We start from the raw sequence: 16659 nt of genomic DNA, 5'->3' as shown, positions 1-16659 counted from the left end.
CCCCCCCAGTCTTCTGGCCCTCTTGAGATGAGACTGTCCTCTTTCAGTCTTTTACCACAGCACTGACTCATGCTTCTTCCCTCAGAGTCCTAATGTAGCAGAAAACAGATGGTTGGTCACCTGCTTCTAAAGGGCTCAACTCTCTCTCGCTCCCAGAAAAATCAAAGTCCCATATGAAACAACAGAATATTCCCTGGCTTTTCTCCCAGTTCTTCTGGGCCCCAGTGAACCCAACCCTCCTTCTGGTTTCCTTCTGGCTGAGCTTGCCCAGCTGTGTTATTAAAAACCCTCTGACCTCTCCTCAGCTGGACCCAATAATTGACTAGGGCCCTCTGATCCTTGGTCATTTAGGACCAGCTGGGAGAGTGGCTGGCCTGCTCCAGGGGAGGCTGAGCCAAACTCCTCCTAAAGGTCCAGTTAGCCTGTGATGATCCTGCGTATGCAATATTTGAATAGCAATTCCTGCCTGTGAAGAGAGTCTGAGCAGGTGTTCCCTGTTAAATACTTATTTATCCTCCCTCAAAGTGATCTTCAGTATCTTTTGGCATCCAATCAGGTCGAGAATTTGCAGTAGTAAATGGAAAAATAACCAACATAATTTTGAAACCCTTTGTACATTTAACTTGAAAATACACTTGTTGTGTTACTCAGGGGGTGGGCACTGCATTTGTTTTTGTGAATGCATGGAGAGCACAAGAATATGTAAGAAACCACTGCAAGTCTAGAATGTCATATGGTGAAGGGCTCTGAGTGTATGCAATTGAGTAACCCCCCTTTGGAGGGCATTACAGGTTATCTCTGTGCTGTAAACTACAGCTGGTGTGTAGTGGTTCTAAATGATCCTAAAGCAGTGTCCAGAAGACACAAATGTAACCTGAGATGTGTTTAATAGGACACTCCTGTTGTAGAAATGGCAATGGCTGTTGAATGCCTTGTAAATGGGAGTTTCTAGGAAGGTAAAGGAAAGGTTTGCTCATTTAATCACGTTTTCCCCTTCTCTCCTCTCCTTACTATTGATCTAGAAAAATGGATCTGCTTTGTTTAGAACCCTAAAATTCAAGTTGTGACAGGCTGTTCTCAGGCTGGAATTGGCATTTGAATTTTCCTACTATGCGATTCCAGAGGGTAAACTCAAGAGAAAGCTCATGGACTGTGATCAGATCTACATCTAAAATGTAGGTGTGATTTGAGAGACATAGTTTAAGCTCCCAGTATAGCTATGACTAGACTGACAAAAGAATTCTTCCCATTGACCTAAGTACCACTTCTCAAAGAGATGGATTTACTACAGCAATGGAAAAACCCTTTCTGTCAAAACTAAGTGATCTTCAAGCTAGCCTATGTGACTAGATCTCTAAAGTTTGTATGGCTGCACATGAGCATAAGGACTGGTCTGTATTGCATAGTTTATTTTGAGTTAATTTTGAAATAGCTTATTTCAAAACTTGGTGCTGACTACACAGCACTTATTTCGAAATAAATTGCTATTCTGAAACTCCCCTTATTCTTTGTGAAATAAGGTTTACAGGAACATAGGAATAGCAAGCCTGTTATACTTTGAAATAATGGGCATGCTCAAAGGACACAGAATAGCTATTTCGGGATACTGGAGTGCTGCAGTGTAGACATAGCCTATATGTTTAAAAGGTCAGTACAACTCAGCATATTGGTCCAATAGGTCAGTTGCTTCTATCCCAGTGATGGATAGCCAAGACTAGTGAATGGGCTGTATGAATGGCCCTCCTTCATCTCACTAAACTGCAAGATTAAAATCAGGTATATGCACTAACCATGACCCCAAGAATAAGATTAGATACATTGTGTTTGATTCTGCTGTTTTATTGAGCCTTTGCAACACAAAGTGATCCATTATTGGGGCAAATTAAATTGCTGGCAAAAATAACAAAGAAGCAGAGGGGACTGCACTGCTTTTACTGTGTTGCGTGCTATCAGCATGCACCTGATACGTGCTCTTGTTTTCAATGCATGTCATATCTCATTTTGCCATGGGCTGCTTGACTCTCCCCTGCATTGTGAGACCCACCCCCACTCTACCCCTTCCCTCAGACCACCACCTGGTCTCGTCCCCTGCCTCCTTCCCCAAGCGTGCCCTGTCCCTTCTCCTTTCCTTCCCTCCCAGCATTTCCAGAGCACTGTGAATTGGATGATCTGTGCCTCCTCTTTCCTGAGCTTGGGTGCCATGAATCATCGGATTCACTGTGCTCCAGAAATGCTGGGAGGGAGTGAGAGGAGTAGATAAGTGCAGGGCCCCCAATGAAAGAGAGGCATGGGGGCAGGGGACAGGAAGGAAGGTGTATGGGCCACACTAAAACCCCAGTGGAGCTGTAGGTTGTTCACTGTTCTAGCCCCATAAGAGCTGGTTGGGATGGGGAAGGGAAACTAACATGCATCCTTTTTGCTGTTTTTTGGGGGCCTTGGCTAACATTTTCTGGCTATGGGCCTCTGCAATCTCATTTACCTATGAAAATCCAGAATGGCTGGAAAGACTGATGGGGATTAAGGATGTGAAAATGTAACCATGTGCCTGGTAACCTGATGAGCATGGTTACATGCAGGAGCTTAAAAGCCAGCTCCCTGCGGGCACCAGCTCCCAAGGAGTCGACTGCCCTCTGCCCCATATGTTAACACTGTAATCACTGAATTTTTCAGTGGTTACATGTTTACTTAAGTAAACGCATTTTAATATCTCTAATGGGAATAACCCAAGCCTCCATGAGCAAAGTGCCATTAGAACACACAGGCACCCAGTATGAGTGGGGAGCTGGCTTTTAAGTTCCTGGTGTGCACTGGCTCCCATGGAGCTGCAATCCCCTCCCCTGCATGTAACGGCTGAAATTTTCATGCTGTAGCCTCTCCCTGCCAAACTGATGAACTTTTGTGTTAAATGGACGTTGTAGATCTCTGAGAGGGATGATACCAGGGTACTAGAACAGTTTGTTGTCAGAGCTGTCCTGCCCAACTTAGATATGATCCACCACACTACATAAGAATAAATGAGGAAGTAGAGAATTGACCCAGACTTATAGCGAGCACTTGTCTCTCAATTACAGGTTCAGCCACTCTAGTCCAGCATTATCTGGTCCAGCCACAGCTGTGGTTCAGCATGATTTTTAGTTAGATAGATGTCCACTTACCATGGGTGAGGCCGAGTTTCCTGCAGAATTTGTTTACAGCCACCAGTCCTGGCTCTCAGTGTTCTGTGCTGGTATTTAGTTCTAATTTACCCCTACATGTCTTAAGAGCCCAGCAAGCAGTGGAAGTGCTGGTTATGCTGCTAAGTGTAAGCATGTTTTTTATGCTGCTTCTACTTATTTCTTTGTGCCAATTGAGTAAAATTGTGCAATCACTCTAACACTTTGTTATGAAGAGAGCTGATAAGCATTAGCTAGGCATAGGCGTAAGTTATATCAGTATAGTCATACACAGGGCTTGACAAATGGTGGCAAAAGCCGCTCGCCAGCCCCACACTGCGCAAGAGCCGCATTGCACATGCACGTGCTGCCGGTAAACAAGGCATGCGGCTGAAATCTACTCGCCCCGGGTGAGTAGATTCTATAGTTTGTTGAGCCCTGGTCATACATTCTTAAGCAGCATTTCAAGTGCTGTTCCATTTATTTGCCTTGGTGAAATAAAAATAGAGACCTGCTCATTACAACATCAGCCTCCCATGATTTGGCAAATTCCCTGGTTCAGCACTGGGCAGGTCCCAAGGGTGCCGAATTAGAAAGATTCTACCTGTTGATAGTCTCCTGAACTATGGCACCTCCAACAGTAGGGTGTTTTCCCTTCCCCCCCTTCAACAATTTAATTCAGAGCAACATAAGTGTGGGATTTTTTTCCCATCTGTCATCCACTCCACAAAATGCATTGCTTTGCTGAATTGCTTCCAAATACTGGCATATACGGGGTGTGTGTGACTGTGTGTAGAGGGAGGGGGGTTATAAATCACCAATTTAAAGTCTACAACAAGATAATTAACTAACCAGTTTGATGTAAATGGCTTAATGGGGCTTCACTGAACCCTTTGAACTCAAAGTAGCACTAAAAAGAAAACAGTAAATACCCTCCAGAAAAGTAATGCCAGGCATGAATGTGTCACTCCTTGGCTGGAGTGAGCAAGCCTGTTTTACTTGCCTGGAATCCAGTGGCTCATGTGACAGTAAACATGCCAATGGACAAAACACCTCTCTTTGAGAAGATGGCAAATGCTAGAGTTTGTGCCTTTTGTGGATCATTATCGCCCTTTCCCTTCTTCAGAAAAGAAACCAAAATCTGACTTGAAGTGCAATGTAATGAAGTGTATCAGGATTGAAGAAAAAGCCCTGAAGTGGGAGGGAACCACTGAGCTCCCCCTCATTTTCCTGGGGCTGTATTTGCGTTAAGGTCTTTAGCGTTTCTGCCTAGACTTGCCAAATCACTTGAGCTGTTACACTTGGTTTCAGAAGACCTTCCTACCTACTGCTGACACGATGCACAGCAGCCTTGCAGCAGATTCCAGCTGCAGCTGTTGTTTCAGGACCATTCAGGAGAACTTCTGAACTCTCTGTCTGACTCGGCTGTTGCAACGTTTCCAGGAAGAGGCTCGACAAGCCAACGAATATCCTCACTGAGCTCCTGAAAGGGAAGAGAATTGTTTTAAAAAGTAAAATGCATCCTGCATGGCTTGATCTTCATATCGCTTTGGCCTAAAACAAAATGGTGCTGGGGAGGAGAGTTCCACGCCAAAGCAAGGTAGGGCTATTGCCCTTGAGGAAAATCCCATGTTGCCCATGGGTGGAGATGCAGCTCATCTCGGCATGGGGAACCTCGGGCCTTTTATTTAAATAACTGTTCTTTTTTTCTCTTTCTGGCTCTCCATCAGCTCAATTGCCACCTTCATCCTATTGACAGGAATTCTCCACAGCTACTCTAAAGGGAGTTGCAAATTCCATGGAAAGGAGCCTTTTCCTTTCTCAAGATGAGGAGTGGTCTAGTGGTTAAAGCATCAGACTGGAGCTTTGGAAAACCTGAGTTCTGTTTTACATTTTGTCACTGTTGTGCTGAATGACCTGGGGGAAATTTCTGACTTCTCTGTGCCCTGTTTTCCCTGCCTGTAAAATGGGAGTACTGCATACCTCCCTACACTGTTCCTCACAACCATGTATATGTCCTGGAATGTTGTGAAAAGCTTTGAAATCTCAGATGGAAGGTGATGACACAAGTCTTAACACTGAAATTCAGTATTGTGTACTCATTGCTCAGATGTCTCCAAGCTTGTTGTTATCAGAGTAACTCCATTTTCTGTGTCATGTAAGAGAGACAATGAAATGGCCCCAATTTTCCCCAATTTGTTGACTAAAGAAGTTGACTCAATTGGCATGTCAGGCTTGGTGTGTATGTGACGTTGAGTGATTCCAAAGAGCAGGGTTGGCATATGTTGGCAGAGTGGTTTGGGAAAAGCTTGCTCAGAAACAGCTTCATTAGTCCAAAGCTGCTATTCTTGCTTTCCTATCTGAGTAGTAAAACTAGATCACAAACTTAATCTACACACAATATTTAGAATACGCACACACTCAGTTCTTATTTGCTATTGGGTAGCCACACCAGCTCCAAGAAACACCAGTACACCTTACTCTGCAGTCTTTGATATCTCAGCATCTGACTAGGAAGTGCTGTGAATACTTGATCTTAATCCTTCACTCCCACATGCTGATTTGAATCCAAGGGGAACTTTTGTGAATATTCTAATGATTTCAGTGTCATTATAACCATTTTTAAAAAAACATTTCTTATTGGGCACAATGTTCACCAGGCCTTTTATGCTGGATCTCTCAGATTCAATGTCTCAAATGGGGAGGCAGAATGGCATTTAATGTTTGTTCTCAGCAGGGGAAAATAACCTGTGGTGGCAAAGGGCTTTATGTTTTGTGGGTGTTTTCCTTCTAATTTATTTTTTTTCCTTCCAACTATTTTTAAGATAATCTGTCACTGAGTTCTCCCATAATTTGACTCATTAAAAGAAAAATACTCTTTACCCTTTATAGGAAAATAGTAATTAATTTAAAAAAAAAAGCAGAGTCAAATAACTAACAGTTTTCTTTTTTTTTTAATTAGCTATGATCTAAGAAAGCTGCATTGAGGGTGGAGGCTTGATTTCAGTGGTACAGAATTCCAAATGGCTGACATCCAGCGATATCCATCTGATAGTATGGGATTTTGGCCATGTTAAGTGGTGGATATTTTTTTAAGTGGGTTAGCATTCTCATGAGACCTTCCTCCATTCTTGTCAAGTCTTGCATTTTTCTGTGAAATTTCAGCTGCCAGAATTGGAAAGAGGGTCCCTTACAATTTTTTTTTTTTAATTCAAACCAGGGGAGAATAACATTAATCATTGATTTCAGTTTGGAGATATAAATATCTTGCTCATGCAGATTGTGGCAGTTTAGATTTTAGGTTTTGTTTCTTAATCACAAGCATTCCTACATATAAAATTCAGATCTGAATCTGGATTTTCTTCTCCTTAAAGTTCTGTGTTTTGAACTAATCCATGTCATTGCCATTTTAAAAAAAATCTTGTTTTATATCCTAAAATGAGAATATTATTCAGCAACTTTCTAAAAATTTATAATGGGTATAAGCAATCACTGTGGGTGGACAACTCCTAAGTCACTTCGGTTATGTCTCCATGGCTATTAGACACCCACAGCTGGCCTATGCCAGCTGACTCAGGTTGCAGAGCTGTTTAATTGCAGTGTAGTGGAGAAGTTTGGGATGGGGCTGCGGCCTGAGCTCTGGGACCCTCCCAGATGTGGGTTTTTAATTGTAGTGAACACATACTTTTAGGCTCCTTTTATATCTCAGCTGATATGTTTAGGTACAGGTGTTTCTTTTAAAACTATTCTAGTCTCTGGTGGGTCATGGAGGGAATGCAAAATTCCAAAGCCATGTCCTTCACTTTATTACTATGACAGTGGCTTTTTTTTTGTTTGTTTGGTTTGGTTTTTTGGGGGGGGAGGTGGGGTAAGACAACTTTCCTCTGAGGTTCACCAAACCTGCTGTCCAAAATCACTTTGTTGGCTCTGCAGTTTCAAGGGCAAAAGCTATCCATAAATCCTCGTGGTTGCACTGTAGATGTTTCTGTGGCTGTCAGTAATGCTGGCGTACAAAGAACAGACTAAATCCAATAGAGCTATGTTGAGTTTCCCCTGACAGAAACTTCAGGAAGGGATGGCAGAGAATCGGGGGGAGGGCAGGCCAAGAGAATTGCTGGGTCCCTGGACAAGGTGGGGGGGAAGCCTGCACTCCTGGAAGAGCAGGGATGGCGCTAACCTTCACCCCCCCTCCCCCCCAGCAACCCTTCAGTGCCACCCAGTGCTCCAGCTGTGATTTAAAGGCCCTTTTGAATTGCCAGGCCCTGGGGCTGTTGACTTCTTTACTCCCTCTCTTCAACCCCATCCCACCCATCTGCAGGCCTTCAGAGAACCTTTGCTAAATACTCAGGATAGTAAAAAAACAGTCATAAATTTAGACCAGGGTCTCTTCCAGGTTCTTGGGTGAATTGCCTCCCGGTTAGAACAGGAGATGAGAATTCAACTCCTTTCCCAACAAGTCACAAGCAACCTCTGCATAGGATCTAGCAGCTGTGCCAAGACCCATTACCTGTTTAGAAATGAATATGTGCATTTGGGAATATCTCTGTGAAGGAGCCAGCATTCTCCTCTACAGCTGGGACGGATTAAATCAGACTGATGAAAAATTGGCTAAAAAAGTTAGTGTTTTTTAAAAAGGAAATAACCCCCTTTGAAAGTGGAATGTTTCTGCAAGCAGCTCCCATCCATCTAGGATTTCTCCCATGTGCAAGAGGATGAGGGGCCCAGTAAATACCATGTTACAAAATTCTCCTTGACTTCCCTGGGAGACCTGAATATGCAAGGACTAACTTTGTGAGAACTCATAGAGGAATCTTGGATACTGTGGTATTTTCATTGTTACTCTGTCTGCAGGAACAGTGGTAAAGGATGAACCTGTCTAGTGTGGCACCCTCGAGACCTGAACAGTGCTGAATTAGGGAATTTGCAGAGCCACAGAGGTCAATATTGTCTAGCAGCATTACCAACACTTCCACTTGCTAACTGGGCACTTAGAAAACATTGTGGGGTAAATTAGAGTTAAACGACAACACAGAACATGGAGAGCAAGGACTGGTGGCTGAAAACAAACTTTATGGGACTGCAGGAATCTTGGCCACACCCTGTATTAATAAAAAATCTGAAAAGAAAAGCCTCAGAACACTAGCATCATAGTAGTCAGGGATGGAGAATACCTACCAGCAGTGTTCCCTGTAAGCTGGGCACTTGGGTGGCCACTGAGGAGAGATTCAGATGCCCCCTAGCTGATTAGCAGAGCACCCACAGAGCTCATAGTTGTCAGCAAGTTTCTCCTGGTGGTAATATCTGCAGATGCCTGTGTACGTATAACAAAATTTATTCTGCACATGGATGTGAAAGATTAGGGGAAACATTAAAGGTGAAGTGATTTTTGCTATTCTAATTCTTTAAAATGACTGAGCAACTTTTTTAAAGACTAACATCTCTGCCGAATTCTAGAGAAATCACCTTGAGTTAGCTGAGGTGGTAGATCAGTCAGTCAACCAAGCAGTGGGAGTAAAGGAGTTGGATTGCATCAGGGTACTCCTGTTTCCTACCTAGTGTGGTTAGGAATCTTGTTGAGAGCAGTTTCTTCACCTGCTTGAACCTCACCAGATGTGGTTTCAGGCAGCAAGGATGCTGAACTTGTGCTAATGCAACTGTGCTGTGGTACAGTGATGCTTCATTTTTAATTTAGCCCAGCTGAGTGGAAGGGTTGTATGTGGTTAAAAGCTGTTCTGCCATGGTCCTCAAGTGATGATAAATACTAGGTACAGGTCTTTGAGAATACAGCATGTCAAGAGCACAGCCCCTTTTCGCTGTTATTTCTCCAGTGGATTCTGGTGGAAATGGCAGGTGGCAACAATACTTCTCTCCCCTGATATCAAGCATCCACGTTCCTTGAGGTTGTTGATAGAATTTGGTCTGTTTTGTTGGGCCAGACTCTAATCTCTTTTATGTGGCTATAAGTATTTTGGGATCAATTACTCCATTTAAACCAGTGTAATAGTTTCTGTGCAGCCTGCTGTTTTAACCACATGCCCCTTTAAGTGGGAAGGGGAGAGCTTTATCGGAAGTGATTAATCAGTCTTTTATATGTAAATGGTCATTTAGGGGTTTTTTTCATTGCTGCAGCAGCTTTTGAATACACCTGTGTGAAATTCTCACCAGGAGTGCCTATGAAACCTGCCAGCCAAGCCTAAAATTTCAATGTGGCCCCACCTATTCATGTTGTGAGATCTTTCTCTGGCACAAAGACTGTGTGTTTGCACCTCCTTGCTTGAGTCAGGATTGTTACAACTTACTTTTCATGATTACGTCTCCAGTAACTCCTGCTTCATCCAGGGTTATCCTCCATGAGTAGAATCTGCCTTTACCTCTCACTTCCCAGAACTCTTGGGGGAACTAGCCAAATGAGATTGTACTAATGTAGCTTAAAGAACCTAGAGGAATCCATTCTGTTTTCATGTAAAATATTCCTTGAGGTTTCCATCCTTCAGCCAATGAATAGGTAGTTAAGTAGCAATATGTACCTACCCAGATCAATATCTACTTGCCTGCCTCTATTGTGATGGATGATGATGATGGAAAATACTAGAGGTGTCTCCACTGACCTGCCCAGAAAATAAAAAATGGCACACCCCAAGCAAATAGAATTTTGAATGGTGTGCTGTTAGATCTAGGGATGTGATAGTTTAACCAGTTCACTGATAAATTGATGCTTACTGGTTAATGTTATTGGTTATACTCTGCCCCAGCTGCCGGTTCCATGGGAACAGGGCCAGCAAAGGCTAGTGGCCTCACCCCTGAAGAGGCTTCACTGCGGGTTCTGCAATATACTGCAGAGCCCACTGCGGATGTAACCATCTAACTGTTGAGATTTTTAGCAGTTACATGGTTATCTTTTTTATTGACTTTTTTTTACGTCCCTAGTTAGATCTGCTTCAGATTGTGCCATGCTGAATTCTATCAGCATTTGAAACTGGTAGCAAAACACGCAAGAGTGGAAAACTAAGCTACACAGGAAGGTGGGGAGCTAAAAGAAGAGCTATTGGGGAGGATGTGAGGGAACTCTTCACCATTGTGCTATATAGACTGGTTCTACCAACTCGGGGCACAATTCTCATGGAGTAAGAGCAAAATTTGGTCCTCCATACTCTGAGGCAACTGGCCCGTGGGCTGCAGCTATCATGTTATTCAGTATGGTATAAATGCCTACAGACATAGATGCTTTGCAAATGGATCATTAGTGGTACAAGGTGCAGACTGAAAATTAGATTACACTGGATGAAGGGAAGAGAAATCTACCACAGCTTTTTTTAAAATTATCCTCATCACCTCTCTCTTGAAACATTAACATTAACATCAGCCATGCCAATAAAAACAGGTGGCCTGCGCAGGAAATCTTCCAAATCGCTCTCACATTAGAACAGGAGTGCTTGTTATAGAGTCAGCTGAGGCAACCATTATTTCTAGCAGTGCTACTAAGAGCACAGATTAAGGTATAAAACAGCAGCACTTTTGCAATTTTACTGCTAGCATCTCTGCTCCATGAAGATTATTTATTATTCATTACTCTTTTTTTGGTGTTCCATAAAGTTTAAAAGATGTTTTATAAAGTTAGACATGTGCTCTGTCCTGATGAATCTGTGACCAATTTAATCTTCTACTGATTTTGCTCTTTTGCTTTTAATTGGTGGGAGAAGGTGGGCTTTCCAGGACAATAGTCCAGCAGCTCACTCAGAAGTGGAGACCTGTATGGGGCAGAGGAATCACGTACTACTTGTCAAACAATTTATAGTACATAGTTACCTTGAACAGCTATTAAGCACCAAGGGAGCATCTTTCTTTTCTTGCTGAGATGGATGACTTCTTTGCTATTTAGTGCATTACCTCGTCACTAGCTTCACAGCCATTTGGGTCTGGGCAGAAACTTCATATCTGTAATGGCCAAATCTATTTCTCTGTATTTTGGGGACACCTAACTTCTGTGCTGTCTGGTCTTCAGGGTGTAGAAATGCAATGACATGTTGGTCTCCATTCTTGTGGCAATGAGAAATATGCTCAGGTACCTTCTTCACTCCTCCACCTTCCTGTCATTGCCTTGTTACTGAGTTCTAGTACAGCCCGGGCTGGCCTTACCATGAGGCGAACTGAGGCAGCTGCCTCAGATGCCAGATTGGGGGGGGGGGGCCACTAAGACCCAGAGTGTAGAAAATTGTGTTTGCTGCTGGTGCATATGTATTCTCTCTGCTCTAGATGCACAGAGATGGTGGGGTGCTGTGCTGGAGGAAGGAGGGCACAGGAGACGTAACAGGCAGGCAGGAGAAAAGGTAGCATGAAGGTGTCATTTGAGCTCCCCGCCTCAGGCGCCAAAATGTTGTGGGCCAGCCCTGAGTACAGCTACTGTAGCAGTGAGCATCTGGGCTTATTGTACTGGTATCACACTGCACAGTCAGCTCTGTTGCCTTTGCTCCTCTCTTGACACAACCAGTGAAGCACACTGAGCCCAGGAGCATCACAAAATAAATGGGACGTGTGTTGCAGAGAATCTTTCTCCAGTTCTGTTCCATTCCCTCAGCACACCAGTGCCTTATTGAGCAAACTTTACAACTTAATTCTCTACTGGCAATTGCAGCAATGAAAGGGGTAGTAGATAGGAATAGTGGAGTCAAGCTATGAAGTTTGCTAGTGTAGACATAGCCACATTCAGGCAACAGAGAGTGCCAGAGACTAAGAGGGGCACTCTCTTTCCCTGGATCCTGAGGGTATGTCTACACTAGTGCTACCACAGCACTGCTACAGCTATGCTATTGTAATTCTGCCTGTATCAACAGAGCTGCTTTTTTCTGTTGCTGCCATGAATTCATCTCCCTAAACAGCCATACCTAGGTCAGTGGAAGAATTCCATTTATGTAGCTGAATCTGCACCATGGGCAAATTTAGCTTAACGGTGGTGCTAAGGGGATGTGAATTTTTCATAGTCCTGAGCAATGTAGCTGGATTGATCTAAATTTTAAGTGTAAACCACAGCTGAGAATCTAAAACCTGATTTTCCTCTCTTCCCTTGCCAACTAAACTCTGCAGCCACTGCTTCTAGGATGTCCAGCTCCTGTCTTGTGACAGTGGGATTACAGCTGCTCCCTGAGTTACGAACAAGTTACGGACCAGTGCCCAGTTGGGAAGGATGTGAAGTAGGTGAGGGGAGAACGAATGACAAGGCTGATGAATGTAGCTCTCTTGTTTATAAGTTAGTTCGTGGCTGTGAAGTCTGGATGTTGATTCTACGTGATGTAGTGGGGGTCAGGCAGGCATGTTGCTGGCGGTGGTTGCCATTGTACCTGGAGCTTAGTCTGATGGTCACAGTAGTTTTTGCAAAGTGAGACAGCTAAAGGGGAAACCTGCCTGCCTGGAGGTTTTTGACTTCAGCTTTAAGCCTACACCCCAAAGACAAAATATAATTTCTGTCCCCATGAATGGGCATGGAATCTCCTAAACAACTTTCCACCTCTCCTTAGTCACCTGCCAGCTGTGGCATGGGGCTGTTACATGCCCACTCCCCTAGCCTGCTATCACAAGGTAAAACATAGCAAGCCAGGGCAGATAGAGGAAACCTTAATTCTTTGACTTGCTGTGGGCAAGAGTCCTTCCCTCGTGCCATCTCCCAGGACTAGAAGTCTTTCCTCTTCTTATTCAATGTAATCTTTGCGGTCCTTAAGGATCCGACCACTTCAGAATGAGCCTAAGAATTGACCTCTTTGAAAGAGGTAAATCTTAACGGAAGAACTCTGTATATCAAGGCCCAAATCTAATCTAGTGTAAGAATTTAGGAGAATTTTGCATACAAAATGGAGCTGGCAGAGAGGTGCTTCAAGCAGAGAGGTGCTACTTCCCCTCTTGCTGGATCACCCCCTACTCCAGGTCATGCCTCCATTCCATCTTTTCTCTCAATTCCTTTCCTCAAGAACCCACCCCTGCCCTGCCTCTTCCCCACCTCCTCTCGCACCCTGTCTCTGCTTCTCCTGTTCCATCCTAGAGCTTCCTGAATACCACAGATCAGCTGTTTGTGGTGCTCTGGAACAGCTGGAGGACAGGGAAGGAGTTGGTCAGTGGGACCACCAGCGAGCGGGATGTGCGAGGGAAGGCAAATGGGAGAGGGGCAGCTTGGCTGCCAGTGGGTGCTCAGCTCCCACTAACTTTTCCCTGTGGGTGCCCAGCCCCGGAACACCCATGGAGTCAGTGCCTCAGGGATGTCTCCTGCGTATATGTGCTGGGTCTGCTTAGGATACACATGCCTTTCTGAAATAAAGAAGCCATATCAAATGATTGCTTGGCTTCAGGGCTGCCTTTGTCTGATAGGTTTTGTCGAAATGCAAGTGTTAGTGAACTTGTTCAGCAAGTTGCGGGAGTGTCCATGTCTGTTGCTTGCTACCTGCTCCTCCTGTCTCTTGTGGTTTTTGTTTCATGGTTCTGCTACATCCCTGGGGTCCATTGTGCTTGGCAAATATATCACAAGGTTTTCACTGCTTCATTCACAGGGGTAGCGGTAGACCAACGTGTTCTGTGTAAGAGTGCTGCTTGGGGTGGACAGCACAGGCTACCAGTGGTAGCTTGGGCTCAGCGTGAAATGGAATGCTCTATGAGTGGGCAATGTATCTTTATTTTTATAATTCTGCGTTGCTTCTATTAGCTGTTTTTCCCCTACAGCAGAAACAGCTGAGCAGAGCTTCTTGTTTCACAGTAGCTAGCAGCAAATTTCTGTAATCTGTGTGTAAATCTGCATGCGAGCTGCTGTCTCACTCCAGATTCCAGAAATGCTTTAATGCATTGCTCAGTACCCCTACTCCTAAAGCTGGGTATCGTCACATGGTTCACAGAGTTAGTGTTGGCACATGCAGCCACCATTATTTACTCAGCCCTAGCTTACTTGCAACCTGGATGTCACTGGCTTGTGCCAAAAAAAAAAAAAAAAGCAAAAGAGAGCAAGAGAGAGAGTAAAGATTCTAATTCACAGGGGGCTCAAACCCTTGTATTGAAGCTAATACAAACACGCTTTAAACACAGCTTTGGCTGTTAACCCTTGAAGTGGTCCATTTTAAACGGGTTCTGGACCATAGTTCCTGGACCAGTGTAAACTGGGTCAGTAAGAGTGTATGTGCTTAAATTTCACCTCTTGGATAAAATCTTGTCAATAAAATAATCTGACCTGCTTTGACTGCTATAATCTTACTGCAAAAAGCCTGATATTTCAGCATAAACATGACTTGCTTGCTAACTAGAAGAATACAGGTGGTATTGGTTCAACTCTGTTTGTTTTGGGCCTGAATCCAGCAATATCCAGGCAGAATGAAGAACCTTCTTTCTCCATTCTTTATCCTCTCCACGGACGAGCTTTATAGCAAGTGGTCCTCATTTATTATCAATCTCCTTTAAGGAAGTTTATTACAGTCAAAGTGTCTAGTAATTTCATTTTGAGGGGAGCATGTAACTTGCTTAAAAAGTGCTATAAGATCATTAACTCCCGTCTGGACAAACACACAAGGTAGACAAAAAGAACTAGAACTGTGCCAATGTATAATGTGTTGCTAGGCAAGGTTTTGAGTCCATGAGTAGCTATCAAGGTAGGCCAAGGTTTTATTCATCTTGGGAAAGCTTTGTAGTTTGTAATTTTTTTACTTTTGCTGGGAAAATTATGAAATATCAACTCTGTCCCTCATAAAAATTATGCCTCACAAGTCAGGGAGGTCTGAGTAGAGTTCCCTGTGAGTTGAGCGCTTGGGCAGCAATCAAGGAGAGAATCAAATGCTGCTCAGCTGATTGGTGGAGTGCCCACAGCCAGCAGCATGTGTTTCTATTGATGGTGCACATTCACACATGCCTTGATGCATACAAAAAAATTTATTCTGCACACGGTTGAAAAAATTCAAGGGAACACTGGGTCTGAACCCAAAATCAGATGCTCTATGACCTTTCCAATCAGCCTTCCTCTTCCTGACTTTTTTTATATATATATATATATATATATATATATATATATATATATATATATATATATATATATATATCTTGCCCTCCTTTAAAAGTTTACCTCAGAGTCTTTTGGGGGGTTACAGGAATACCCACTGGCTTCCACAGAGACAATAGTGGGGGCAGGGTGGGGGTGGTGCTGGGAGATAATGAACCCTTAACCCAAGAGGAGCTGGGGAAGGGAAAGATGTTCTGTCCTTGATCCATGTTCTGTCCTTGGTCCCCTGCTTATCAGGCCCAGACATATTGTGCAAGCGTGTACCCCAATTACAAAATTAATCCTGTCACAGCACTAAAAGTGCTTTGCAGCTTCTCCTCCAATTTGAGGCAAAATATAGTTTTAATTACTTCCCTGATTTCACAAGTGGCATACCTTTTCTACAAATAGTCCTATAAAAAGACCTGTATTTAATGTCTCCTCTAAAAGATTATCCTTCCCAGTAATCCTCCTTTATTTGATTGTGGTAAATCTGAGGGAGGAGGTTCAGCAGTTGTAGGAATTGCACAAGCCTGGCTCATCTGTGTAACATTCACTTAATGGGGAGGATGCATAATTTTTTCCTTTGGACAGGAAAGGGTAGAATTATACATTTTAATTACAGCAATATTCATCCGCAACACTAATGTTGATGCTACCTACGACAATGGAGGGGCTTTTTCTCTGGGAAGTGGTAGCTACATCAAGGAAAGAATTCTTCCATCAACCTAGCTGTCTACAATGGGGAGCAGGGTGAGCTATCTGTTGTGCACAGGATGTGAAATTTTCACAGCTGTGGGTGATGCAATTAGATTGACCCAAATTTTTGGTGTGAAGCAGGCCTCTGTTTCACAGTTTTGAACCAGGGTGTAATTTGCCATGAATTTTAATCCTCAATCTCTAAGGCCAGGTCTACCCTAGATCCAGCAATTCGACTTAATATACACAACTCCAACTATGTAGAATATGTAGCTTGAGTTGGTTTACCTTAAGCCGAGCTTGCCAGCATCTCCAGAGTGAAAGGTAATGGGAGCAAATGTTCCGGTAGGCTTCCCTTAATCCTCGCAAAAACAGGAGTATCAGACACCAGTGGGGACACCCTCTGAGTTCAATTTAGTGAGTCTAGTTAAGTCTTGCTAAATTGAACTCTGAAAGATCGATCAGATCTCCTGATCATTGCAGACAAGATCTGAGACAGTAAAATTCCTAAAGAATCAATAAGCTCTTTTTTGTATGCTGAGGCCTGGTCTAAACATAAATATAAGATCAGCATAGCAACCTCACTCATGGCTGTGAACATCAGCAAAAGAAGCATCTATGCTATGGCACTACTGAATGGTAGCATCAGCACTGTAGCTCTGCCACTGTAGTGTCTGTACTGCCGTCTTGCTGTGAGATTCTGTCTTAGAATAATGCACTCCCTTCCCCTTTTGTGTATAAGTGGGCTCACAACCAAATTGGCTTAATGTTATGGCAGCTCTGTGACTGAAGGATTTCAAGGTCCGGCAG

The 16659-nt window shown here is 43.6% G+C and overlaps 1 protein-coding gene across 20 annotated transcripts in view; it reads left to right on the top strand.

Moving 5' to 3' along the window:
- The window catches only part of HIC2 (HIC ZBTB transcriptional repressor 2), a 135850-nt gene that overhangs the window by 101250 nt on the left and 17941 nt on the right, over positions 1-16659 (top strand). For 2 of the 20 annotated variants that reach the window (XM_075898266.1, XM_075898253.1), the window contains exon 3: positions 4464-4752. The exons of 16 other annotated variants lie outside the window; for them this stretch is intronic. The gene's annotated coding sequence lies outside the window, so the exon portion shown is untranslated. Of the gene's footprint in view, positions 1-4463; positions 4753-12233; positions 12345-16659 lie in introns of all 20 variants that reach the window. 2 more of the 20 variants (XM_075898255.1, XM_075898256.1) reach the window with 2 other exon arrangements.

Source organism: Pelodiscus sinensis, chromosome 15 (assembly GCF_049634645.1).
Source record: "Pelodiscus sinensis isolate JC-2024 chromosome 15, ASM4963464v1, whole genome shotgun sequence".
In the NCBI taxonomy this organism is placed as follows: domain Eukaryota; kingdom Metazoa; phylum Chordata; order Testudines; family Trionychidae; genus Pelodiscus; species Pelodiscus sinensis.
Note: the sequence above shows the minus strand (reverse complement) of the source record. Positions and strands in the feature narration are given on the sequence as shown.